Below are 12,559 nucleotides of genomic sequence, written 5' to 3' on the forward strand. Positions count from 1 at the left end.
AAGGGCAAATAAAATTCCGCTAAATATATCACCCTGAGGCAAACCATTACAAGCAGATCGGCTAGGTACATGATGATACGATGATTTAATATTTAATGAGCGATATGTATATAATTTTTGCAGGATAACAATAAAGGCGGGAGGTATGCCTTTCGCAGCTAATTTTTCCCAAAGACGGTGGAGTAAAACCGAGTCATATGCACTTTTGATATCTAAAAATATAGAAAGAGTACTTTGCTTTCGATGTTTGGCTAGGAGCAGGTCAATAGTAAAAATATTTATAGGATCTTGGGTGCTTTTTCCTTTAAGGAAGGCATATTGATATTTAGGTATTAACTGATAATACTCAATAGTCCATAATAGCCTTTGTAATAATACTTTTAAGAATGTCTTACGAATACAAGATCCAAGTACAATACCACGATAATTGTTTGGGTCTGTTGGGGATTTGTGTGGTTTGAGGATCGGTATCAGAAAAAATTCAGTCCAATGCGGTGGAATATGCGTAATCAGTAAAATATCATTATAAGAATTTAGAAGTGCATTTTGTGCTCGCAAGGGTAAGAGTCAGAGCATAGTGTATGAAATATAGTCCGGACCTGGGGTGGATTTAGAGGCGGAATGAAGGACAGCTGATATTTCACTTAATTGAATGGATTGTAGAAGAGTGGAGTACTGTGAGTGAACATTATATGAGGGTATCACATAGTCAGGGGTCAGAGAATGCAGAAACTTATTGATGATATCACGTGGGATGATTCGATGTACTTGATGTTGAGAGACACGTGACAACATACGAATAGCGTTCCATAAATGCAGAGCTAACATATGGGAATTGAGAGAGGAGATGAACGACTTCCACGCAGCACGTCTTTTCTGATTAAACATAAGTTTAGTTTTGGAAATATGATTCTTCAAACGTAAATAATTATCTCGCGTTAGAGAACGACGATATGTGCGGAATAAAGCCTTGCGGGTTAATATTAATTGGTGACATTCCTTATCCCACCAATGGATATATTGGAACGGGCGAGGGGTAGAAGAGGCGAATGGTTTGGGAGGATGATAGATATCAAGATACTGATGAAGAAGTGACACAAGGGAAGAGTACGTGTTGATGCGCTCGGAGCTATGACGTAGATGATATTGCAGATAAGATATATATGTCTGTTCATCAAATGATCGTATGGAGCGTACATTGCTAGATGACAATGAAGTGGGCTGGGCTTGTAGGGGTCTACCAACCCCATACGTAACCCATATAGGATAATGGTCGCTGGTGTAGGTATAGGTGTAGGTATCTGAGAGTCTCGACCACGTAATTATAGGGGTCAAGATTGAGCGACAGAATGTTAAATCAACCGCACTAGGTGGGGATCCAGGTACAGTGAGGCGAGTGGGGAAGCCATCATTAAGAAGAGTTAGGTCATGCTGCTGTGACGCTGTGAGGAGATATGCGCCTCGTGGGGTATCACTAGTGCCACCCCATGCTGTATGGTGCAGATTGAAGTCCACGAAGATGATAATATGTGATAAATTATGAAATTGTTGGAAAAAGCGAGACCAACGCGAACTCGAAATATAAATATCAGGGGGCAATAAAAGTTAATAAGGTGTATTTGCCGACAAGAAATGGCGACAATAAAAGTATGTGGAATGTAATACTGTATAGGTAATGATTGATATGAGATCGTAGGATGAATAAGAAATGCCGCCCCTCCACACCCCGGGCCATCATGCCGTACAAGATCGTATCCTGGTAATATAAAATTTGTTTGTTCGGAAAACCATGTTTCCTGTAAAGCAATAACATGTGCATGAGTTTCATTAATAATTAACTGAATATCACTCTTCTTATGATGGACACTCCTAGCATTCATTTGGACGATATTGATCATATAAAGAAAAAATATCACTTATCCGGTCACGTAATTGGTAAATAACATGCTGTATAGAAGGGTGACCGCCTACCGCTTGCAGTAGTAGGATAAGAATTTTATGGATGTCCTGTTGTAGGTCGTCCTTTTGGCGATAAACGGGACGTTGTGGCTGGTCAGAAGATGGAAGAGGGGAAATTACATTTGCTAAAGGAGCCGGGAATTGCGGCTGTGAAAGGGGTGAGGGGGAGCATTAATGTTCATAGGCACATTAAGTGAATTAGGGGTATCCCGAAGGATAGCCATGTGTGCAGCTCGATCATACCCCTGAGCGGGTTGCGGTCTGGGTGATTGAGTAATAATCTGAGTAAACTTTTGTTTTCTCGGATTTGAAATAGGAGGAGGGGAATGTTCAGCAGCAAGGGGGGGGGCTAATTGTTGGGGGTTTTGCGCAGGGCAGTAGCTAGGTGGTGAAATCTTGGACTTGGCCTCAAGAAAATATACATGCTCGGTGCTCATTATTTTCTTAATAAGCTGTTGTTGTTTGTGCTCAGGGCATGACTCACGTCCTGTGGGATGGTCCCCATTACAATGAGCACATTTGGTATACTGCTCCGTACACTTATCCGTAGCATGCGACAAGGTGGATTTGCCGTATCGGAACGTTTGCGAACGACACTGTCGGACTGTATGGCCGTATCGCTGGCATTTTTTACAAATTATGGCATTAAAGATAAACGGTTCCACCTCCAGAAAGACACTATATAGAGATACATATCGTGGCAACTGCTGGGATCGAAAAACTACTTTTACTGATCCAGTAGGAAGGTATTCGATAGCCTCATTAGCAACAGCATTACGTTTTAATCCCTGGACAGATTTAACAATGTAGTCAGATTTGAGATGTTTGAGGATAGATTCCTCAGTGAAAATTTTATCAACCCCTCTTATGATACCAACACGAAATACGCTTGTGCTTGGTACATACACTGACTGACAGAGCAAATGCAACACCAAGAAGGAGTGGTCAGAACTTTATGCCAATTGCAGGGTAGACTGACGTCACTGAGGTATGCTCATGATGTGAATTGCGCCGCTGTGCTGCGCACGTAGCGAACGATAAATGGGACACGGCGTTGGCGAATGGCCCACTTCGTACCGTGATTTCTCAGCCGACAGTCATTGTAGAACGTGTTGTCGTGTGCCACAGGACACGTGTATAGCTAAGAATGCCAGGCCGCCTTCAACGGAGGCATTTCCAGCAGACAGACTACTTTACGAGGGGTATGGTGATCGGGCTGAGAAGGGCAGGTTGGTCGCTTCGTCAAATCGCAGCCGATACCCATAGGGATGTGTCCACGGTGCAGCGCCTGTGGGGAAGATGGTTGGCGCAGGGACATGTGGCACGTGCGAGGGGTCCAGGCGCAGCCCGAGTGACGTCAGCACGCGAGGATCGGCGCATCCGCCGCCAAGCGGTGGCAGCCCCGCACGCCACGTCAACCGCCATTCTTCAGCATGTGCAAGACACCCTGGCTGTTCCAATATCGACCAGAACAATTTCCCGTCGATTGGTTGAAGGAGGCCTGCACTCCCGGCGTCCGCTCAGAAGACTACCATTGACTCCACAGCATAGACGTGCACGCCTGGCATGGTGCCGGGCTAGAGCGACTTGGATGAGGGAATGGCGGAACGTCGTGTTCTCCGATGAGTCACGCTTCTGTTCTGTCAGTGATAGTCACCGCAGACGAGTGTGGCGTCGGCGTGGAGAAAGGTCAAATCCGGCAGTAACTGTGGAGCGCCCCACCGCTAGACAACGCGGCATCATGGTTTGGGGCGCTATTGCGTATGATTCCACGTCACCTCTAGTGCGTATTCAAGGCACGTTAAATGCCCACCGCTACGTGCAGCATGTGCTGCGGCCGGTGGCACTCCCGTACATTCAGGGGCTGCCCAATGCTCTGTTTCAGCAGGATAATGCCCGCCCACACACTGCTCGCATCTCCCAACAGGTTCTACGAGGTGTACAGATGCTTCCGTGGCCAGCGTACTCTCCGGATCTCTCACCAATCGAACACGTGTGGGATCTCATTGGACGCCGTTTGCAAACTCTGCCCCAGCCTCGTACGGACGACCAACTGTGGCAAATGGTTGACAGAGAATGGAGAACCATCCCTCAGGGCACCATCCGCACTCTTATTGACTCTGTACCTCGACGTGTTTCTGCGTGCATCGCCGCTCGCGGTGGTCCTACATCCTACTGAGTCGATGCCGTGCGCATTGTGTAACCTGCATATCAGTTTGAAATAAACATCAATTATTCGTCCGTGCCGTCTCTGTTTTTTCCCCAACTTTCATCCCTTTCGAACCACTCCTTCTTGGTGCTGCATTTGCTCTGTCAGTCAGTGTATATGCCCGTGCACAAATAGATTCTAATAACGGGTGACTCAAAAATTTATTTGCTTGGGTAGCATGCTCAAGTAACACCTGAAGACGATTTCTGTCCTTACGTATTGTGCCCTTTTAAAGGCACCCAATGCGGTGGTCTCCTTTCTTGATATGTGCGCCGGCTCCTCCTGAAAATAATGACATTTAAAAATAACTACCGCCTCACGTAGACTCTTCTTCCTCAGGGGTGGTGCGTCCTTGGATCCCTCAGGTTGATGGGCCACACGTCGATCAGGGGGTGAGGAAATGAAAGATGGGGTAAACACTATTAAATGACGGTACCCAAAGAGTGAATTAAAATTGAAATAAGTAAAATGGTTTATTTAACAAAATTTTCAAAGTGTAAAATGAAAGTAAAATGGTTTAAAATAAAACAATGTGAAGTGAAATTAAAATTTAAAACAATTAAAAGATCTGCATTACAATAAGTTAATTATCTGCCTTAATAAATTTCGACTGAAGGTCGATTATATTTAAGTATTCTGGAGTACATCGAACCACTGTCTCCATAACGATGACGTGACCACATTCAAACACTGGTCGGAAATACAGCCTCATTTGAATAAATGATTTACAATACCTTGGAAAATGTCCTCTCAAAATAAATTCAATAATTAATTAATTAATTTGTTAATTCATCAAATTAACATTGACTTTAAGGTGTCTATCAAATATTTACCTCATATTCAAATTTGGTTGGGGAAACACCCAACTCTCAAATAATAGTAGAATACACTAACCAGGTGTAACAATAAAAGAAAAGAAAGAGAGAATAACAAAACAAAACGACCATGAACATGGTACTTTATCCGTTATATAATCTTTGCCACATATTTAAACTACTCGTGGCTGAAAACAAGAAAATTTATTGAACTGAACATGTAAGTGCTTTCACCACTCATTTAGTCTGTTAAACCTTATTTACTTAACTGTGATAGTCTGGACGCTTAAAATACTTAAATTAATTAGGCCAAGTGCCTCAAGTTTACATCTCAAATGAAAGCGATCCCTTTACATCGTTAACTTTACCTAGTTTGCCGCTACCTGCATTTTTATTGTCAATGCATATTTGTGTGGCACCAACTCTAGATGGAGGCAGATCCCATCGTATTTATGTGACTCATTTGCGAAATTTGTGATACAACTGCTTATTAAAGATCGCTTCATTTGCCTAACTGAAATGTAGTGGATTTCTAATGCTTGGTGATTACTGACTGTCTTTTGGTATGAGCATACCACTACTATGGTTTTGACTATGAACTAATCGATGATCTCTTACCTTAACACATGAAATCTTATTTACATAAATGAATATGTCAATGGAGAAACACTGCTCCCAAGAAATACTGAAATTAAAATAACTTGACTACACATATTTTTTTACATAAATCAAATACAAACACTATTCACGTAACAGATTCTAAAATAATACGGTGACAAAATATATACAAAGAAAGGATATCATAATAAAAATCTAGATCCTAAAAATCGCTGCTTAATAAAATTTAAAATAAAAATACGCAATATCGAAGTATAAAATATTACCCTGATTTAAGTAGAAAAATTATGTGAATTTGATGGCAATCTTCTAACCTCAGACTAAAATGTCTGGACATGACACTATTCAATCTTTACGGGCAATAATTATTGCTATTACATGTCATCAATGATTATACTTGACTGTCGTAACACACATTGATCGCTCGCTCTGTGCACAATTTACCTCGGACTCTTAATTGCATATTTTCGGAGCATTTATTTTCCCTGAAAACTATTTGAAACAATACAGGCTTTCCGCCTACAACCATAACACATGTCGTCGCATATTTAACACTCTCGGTTAAATTATTCATCTCTCAATTCTATTTATTCATCAATATTCTCGACGTAGTAACTCATAATACGGCCTCGCTCGTATCCGGCGGGCGAAATAACTGTGTCGTTCACACATCCATTTTTACGACATTATTCATGACATGGCCCAAATATCACATTTTCCATTTCTCAGCGCAGAACATCAGGGATATTACTATTACTTTGCTCGTTATTTTGATCATCCACCGTTTCACATATTATGAAATATCAGAGCTAACTTATCAATGGCTTCCTGTCACTAATTAATTAACTGAAATAACGAGATTGCCTATCAAAAAACACGGCTATCGAAATGTGTAACCACGTTACATAAAGAAATTAACATTTGCGTATCAACCAGATCGTCGCTAAGTACAAAGTATGAGAGCTACCGGAAATAGTCATCTGACTAATGATTACATAACATGAAATAATAAACTGAATGCGCCAGCAGCAAAAGTAAACATTTAAACTAACATGGCGGCATCTACAAAATCAAAACTTCAACAAAAATATAACGCTCCTTACCATATTATTATTATTATCATCACTTTAAAAATCTGCACTACACCGTATGTAAATTTCTTAGTAAAATAGGATTCTCATATGTCAAAATGACTTACTTCAAAATGATCCAGAAATAATATGAAAAACATTAACTTAAAGAAACTGCGCAAATAACACTCGCTAACACTTATTTATATTTATTATTATTATTATTATTATTATCATTATTATTATTATTATTATTATTATTATTATTATCCTAATTTCACAATTACAATTATTGTGACACTGTGGCATTTATATTCGGAATCGAAAAATATAATTGTCGTAGTCTCACGTTTAACTAAAAAATGAAAATGATATCAAACTACAATTAATACCATCCGATCCGTGAATTATTTACAATCCTATCTAAACTTCTAAACTACATTTTTTTGATCATCGATTGGCCATAGTCCTACCTATTTACATATTTACATTCTGCTCATTTACCTTATTTGTGCTGGAGGCAGGTCAGATCATCCTCCGGACTCCGTCATGATGAATTTAGCACTTCATCTTCAACTGATGGGGTTATCCAAGAGGTCACACACGCAAACTTGATGCATTTTTACAATAGCGTTGCACACGTCCATATTTATATTAGCACTCGCATTTTTAACACTCCTACGAAGAATATTCAATGACAATGCATTGAGCACCTGACGCGAAGTTGAAAGTCTGGACCCCGCTACCTGCCTGTCCTCCTGCTGTCGCCTCTTTCACCACTCTCAGTTTGTTTGTGTAAAGGATTGTTGGTTATTCACCTTCTCTGGCCATAACACTGGACTCAAGGTCTTAGTGCGGCAGCATTCCACTTGTGAAAACAAAGTTTTTCTCCCTGTAACTGGCTTGACTAATTCTGCTCCCAAATATCTCACTTGCAATAATAGTTCTATGGGAGTGTGGAAAAATTTAAATGTAATGTTCCCGATGGTGTGGAGAATTTTATAATAATCGTCCTCCAAAATATGACTTTTCCACGAAATATACAAGCTACACGTGAACTAGGGAAAATGTTATGCAGCTACGTGTTACGACGAGATTCATTGTTCATCTCGGTCCTAGCACTTTAAGTTCATTCAAGGCAAGTGTTGAGAATATAATTACCATTATCATTTGTTAATTTAATTGCCTGATTATCTCTGCATAAACTAAAGTTGAATAAAAGTTTGTCAAAGTGTTCATTTTGGGCTAAGATATTACTCACACAAATAAATACATTACTCACTCGGATGCCAACTACTGTATAAGACACTGAAGATTCTTACAAGACTGCGAATTCTCACAGGACTGCGATTCACCACAAGACTGAGAATTCTGACGAGACTGAAGATCACCACACTGGTGTCGTCGTTTTTGTACACAGTCCTCCCCCACTTCCAAAATAGTTCTGTGGAAGGGATGTGGCGTAATAATCCTGCACTTGGGACCGATTTATCATATGTCCGTAGGTTAGAATTTTAGGAAATGTGCTCTAAACATTCCTAATTTTGGTCCGGTTTACGTGTTACATTGCGTTATGAGAAACGATCACAGGTTAATTTATACGACGGCGCGCGCAACTGGCTCTATTTTCTACAAGAGTATGGCGCCTTCCCGCCATGATTGTTCATTTCCTGGGCGATACCACTCTTCCATGTAAAATTCTAAATTTCTTATTTAACCACTGATTAACCACACTTTTGCACTGATAAATCCTCAAATATTGCTTGGAAGTCAGGACACAATATTTCACAGCTACTTCGGGCACCAAATCGCGAAATACTAGCTGTAGATTCCCGCTATGACAAGACATTAAAATTTGCAATTTTGTGATTGGCTGAGACGTTCGCGCTCTTAGTAGTTTGGATTCTTCCATTTTCTGCCAAGGGATGACGGGCATTATTCGTTTCTCACTCGCTCATCTGGGCAGGGCGCATTCCGACGTACGGATTCACGTGGAAACTGGATAGAAATTTTCCACTTCTCGTCGGCATCATAAAACATAATTGGACGCACTACTCAGGCTAGCTACTTCCTGTTCGTGCCTTACGACGTATTCTGTGGATATATTTTCAGTCTGAACTGCGCCTGACTGTTGCTTTGTGAGACTGCAAGCTTTTCCCATCCTACTGCAGTATTCCCATATGCGAATTATTAAACATTTAATTTATACATTCATTATGCACATTCGCTTATGGGTGCAGTATGATGGATTTTACTGGTAAATTTCGATCATAAAATAAACGACCTAAGGTCATAGGATGCAGCTCTCCAACATTTTTGTCCGTTACAGATTCTACTAGAACAATGTAAGGACCAGAATGTTCTCGAGTGTATTCGTCCGAACTAAGCGGAGATGTTGACTTTGGAGTATTCTGAGTGGTTTGTTTGTTAGGTAGTGGATCTTGAGAACATTGATTATTAGATTGACTATTTAGAAAAATATCGTCCATTTCCACCTCAATCTCCTTTTCAACTGGTAACTTGGAGATATCCAGAAGGGACCTCCCATCACTGGCGGCAGCCATCACACGCTAACTTCACAAGACACAAAGAACGAACAAACTCCTCACGACCATCAAGTAAATACCGTGCACACTGTACAACCGAACGGATTCGAAGCACAGCGTGATGTGATAATTCACTGTGCGAGTTGTATTTCCCGGGTATCTTTTTTACCCCTTCCTAAATGTTTTATTAAAGAAAAATATATTATGTAAGAGGAAACAACAGAACACATATGCATTTCGATCTACCTAATATCGGTAGTTAAGAAAATATAACAATTCCCGCTCCGAACGCACTGTGTTATATCCGATATTTATTTATTTATTTATTTATTTATTTATTTATTTATTTATTTATTATATATGACGCTAACGGAGTTGTACTACATTTACAAATGCATTATATAGTTGATATTACAATAAAACAATTTGGAAAAATAATAAAATATAAACAATATAAAATAATTACTTAAATAATGTACCAATGATATTAACGTATACATTTTAAATCCAACTGGTCAGTACGCTCACAAAACTAAAAATGAATACATAAACCTTAAGTGCAAGTGGTTTCATTTCATACATCAACTCTGCAACAAGGATAATCCCAAAATCTAGAACATGTATAGATCACATACATGTTAAATCGCGTAGAAATAACAATTTTGAGTCATATGTTCTACATACTAGTATCACAGGCCACAGTCCTATTTTTCTCATACAAATACATTCTCAGAAATATCATATACCACAAATGGAAGGAAAAATACCGAACAACACCAGAATAAATTATGAAGCTTTAAATAAAACCTTAAAAAACGAAAATTGGAAATCTGTCCTGAATGAACATGATATCTACAAAGCGACCGGTAGTTTTATTGGGTCATTAACTCAACATTTCTCTGAAAAACTCTACTACCACAAGACCTGTAGGATCAAAATTCAGATAGGTAACACCATGGATCACAACCGGAATCCTATCTTCCATTAGAATAAGGGACAAATTACACCAGACAATTGTAAGTAGTATAATGGGAGAGTTCGGGCGCCTCCTCCTCCTCCCGCCTCCTCCGCCGCCTCCTCCGCCGCCGCCCGCGGGAAATTTGAATTTTGGCGGGAAATTTGAATTTTGGCGCGAGATTTGAATTTGTAAACAAAGCCACGTGCTTTTTGACAGCTGTCATCGACAACAACGCAACGCTAACCTCACTGCTGCCATCTTGACGGGCCTAAACCTCACTAGTGCCAACTTAACCTAACTAGCATGAGGTAAACAAAGCCACGTGTTTTTTGACAGCCACGTGCTTTTTGACAGACAACAACGCATCGCTAACCTCAGTACTGCCATCTTGACGGGCCTAAACCTCAGTAGTGCCAACTTAACCTAACTAGCGCGAGGTAAACAAAGCCACGTGTTTTTTGACAGCCACGTGCTTTTTGACAGATTTGTAAACAAAGCCACGTGCTTTTTGACAGACAACAACGCATCGCTAACCTCAGTACTGCCATCTTGACGGACCTAAACCTTAGTGGTACCAACTTAACCTAACTAGCGCGAGGTAAACAAAGCCACGTGCTTTTTGACAGCCACGTGTTTTTTGACAGCCACGTGCTTTTTTGACAGCTGTCATCCGCCATCTTTGAGCACGGTGCTGCCCTCTTTCGTCACCTATCATCGGCAGTGCTGCCATCTTGACGGGTCTAAACCTTAGTGCTACCAACTTAACCTCACTAGCGTGAGATAAACAAAGCCACGTGCAGCTGTCATCCGCCATCTTTGAGCATCGTGCTGCCCTCTTTAGCTACTTACCTTTGAAATGTGGTACGTTATCCGCCATCTTGCATCCGAAACCTCAGTGCTGCGCTCTATGTAGTGGCGGCAAATTCCATGTGCTCTTGTTTGGAAACAAAGCCACGTGCAGCTGTCATCCACCATCTTTAATCACCGTGCTGCCCTCTTTAGCTACTTACCTTTGACAGTTGTCATCCGCCATCTTGCATCGCCAACCTCAGTGCCGCACTCTATGTAGTGGCGGCAAATTCCACGTGCTCTTGTTTGGAAACAAATTCACGTGCTATTTTTCTGACAGCTGTCATCCGCCATCTTTGAGCACCGTGCTGCCCTCTTTAGCTACTTACCTTTGAAATGTGGTACGTCACAGCTGTCATCCGCCATCTTTAATCCAGAGAGAACAGTGCTGCAATCTATGTGGTGGCGGCAAATTCCACGTGCTTTACAAATCAACATGCTTTTTTGACAGCTGTCAACCGCCATCTTTAATCACCGTGCTGCCATCTATGTGGTGGCGGTAAATTCCACATGCTTTACAAACCTATATGCTTTTCTGACAGCTGTCATCCGCCATCTTTAATCCAGAGAGAACAGTGCTGCCCTCTATGTGGTGGCGGCAAATTCCACGTGCTCTTGTTTGGAAACAAAGCCATGTGCAGCTATCATCCGCCATCTTTGAGCACCGTGCTGCGAGCAATTTCGTCAGTTGTCATCCGCCATCTTTAATCTACAGAACACCGTGCTGCCCTCTTTATGGCTACTACCTTAAGCACGTAGTAGCGGGCAATTTGAAAAGTTCTGTTAGCTATCATCCGCCATCTTTAATCACCGTGCTGCCATCTTTAGCTAGATACCTTTGAAATGTGGCGGCGGATAATTTGAAAAATGCTTTTTGACAGCAGCTATCTTTGAGCACCGTGCTACCCTCTATGTGGTGGCGGCAAATTCTACATGCTTTACAAACCCACGCGCTTTTTTTTTTGACAGCCATCTTTAAGCAACAGAGTACAGTGCTGCCCTCTTTGTTGTGGCGGCAAATTCCACGTGCTCTTGTTTGGAAACAAAGCCACATGCTCTTTTGACAGCTGTCACCCGCCATCTTTAACCAACAGAGCACTATGCTGCGGGCAATTTCGTTAGCTGTCATCCGACATCTTTAATAAACAGAGCACCGTGCTGCCCTCATGCGGGGTAATTTCGTTAGCTGCCATCCGCCATCTTTAAACACCGTGCTGCCCTCTTTATGACTACTACCTTAAGCACGTAGTAGCGGGCAATTTCGTTAGCTGTCATCCGCTATCTTTGAGCACCGTGCTGCTCTCTGTAGTAGCGGGTAATTTGAAAAGTTCTGTTAGCTGTCATCCGCCATCTTTGAGCACCGTGCTGCCATCTATGTGGTGGCGGCAAATTCCACATGCTTTACAAACTCACGCGCAGCTGTCATCCACCATCTTACATCGCAAACCTCAGTGCTACACTCTATGTGGTAGCGGATAATTTTAAAAAGAAAAATTCTGCAGCAGCCATCTCTCGACGCTAATTGCACAAGATGG

The sequence above is a fragment of the Anabrus simplex genome, chromosome 2, assembly GCF_040414725.1.
Source record: "Anabrus simplex isolate iqAnaSimp1 chromosome 2, ASM4041472v1, whole genome shotgun sequence".
NCBI classification, from domain to species: domain Eukaryota; kingdom Metazoa; phylum Arthropoda; class Insecta; order Orthoptera; family Tettigoniidae; genus Anabrus; species Anabrus simplex.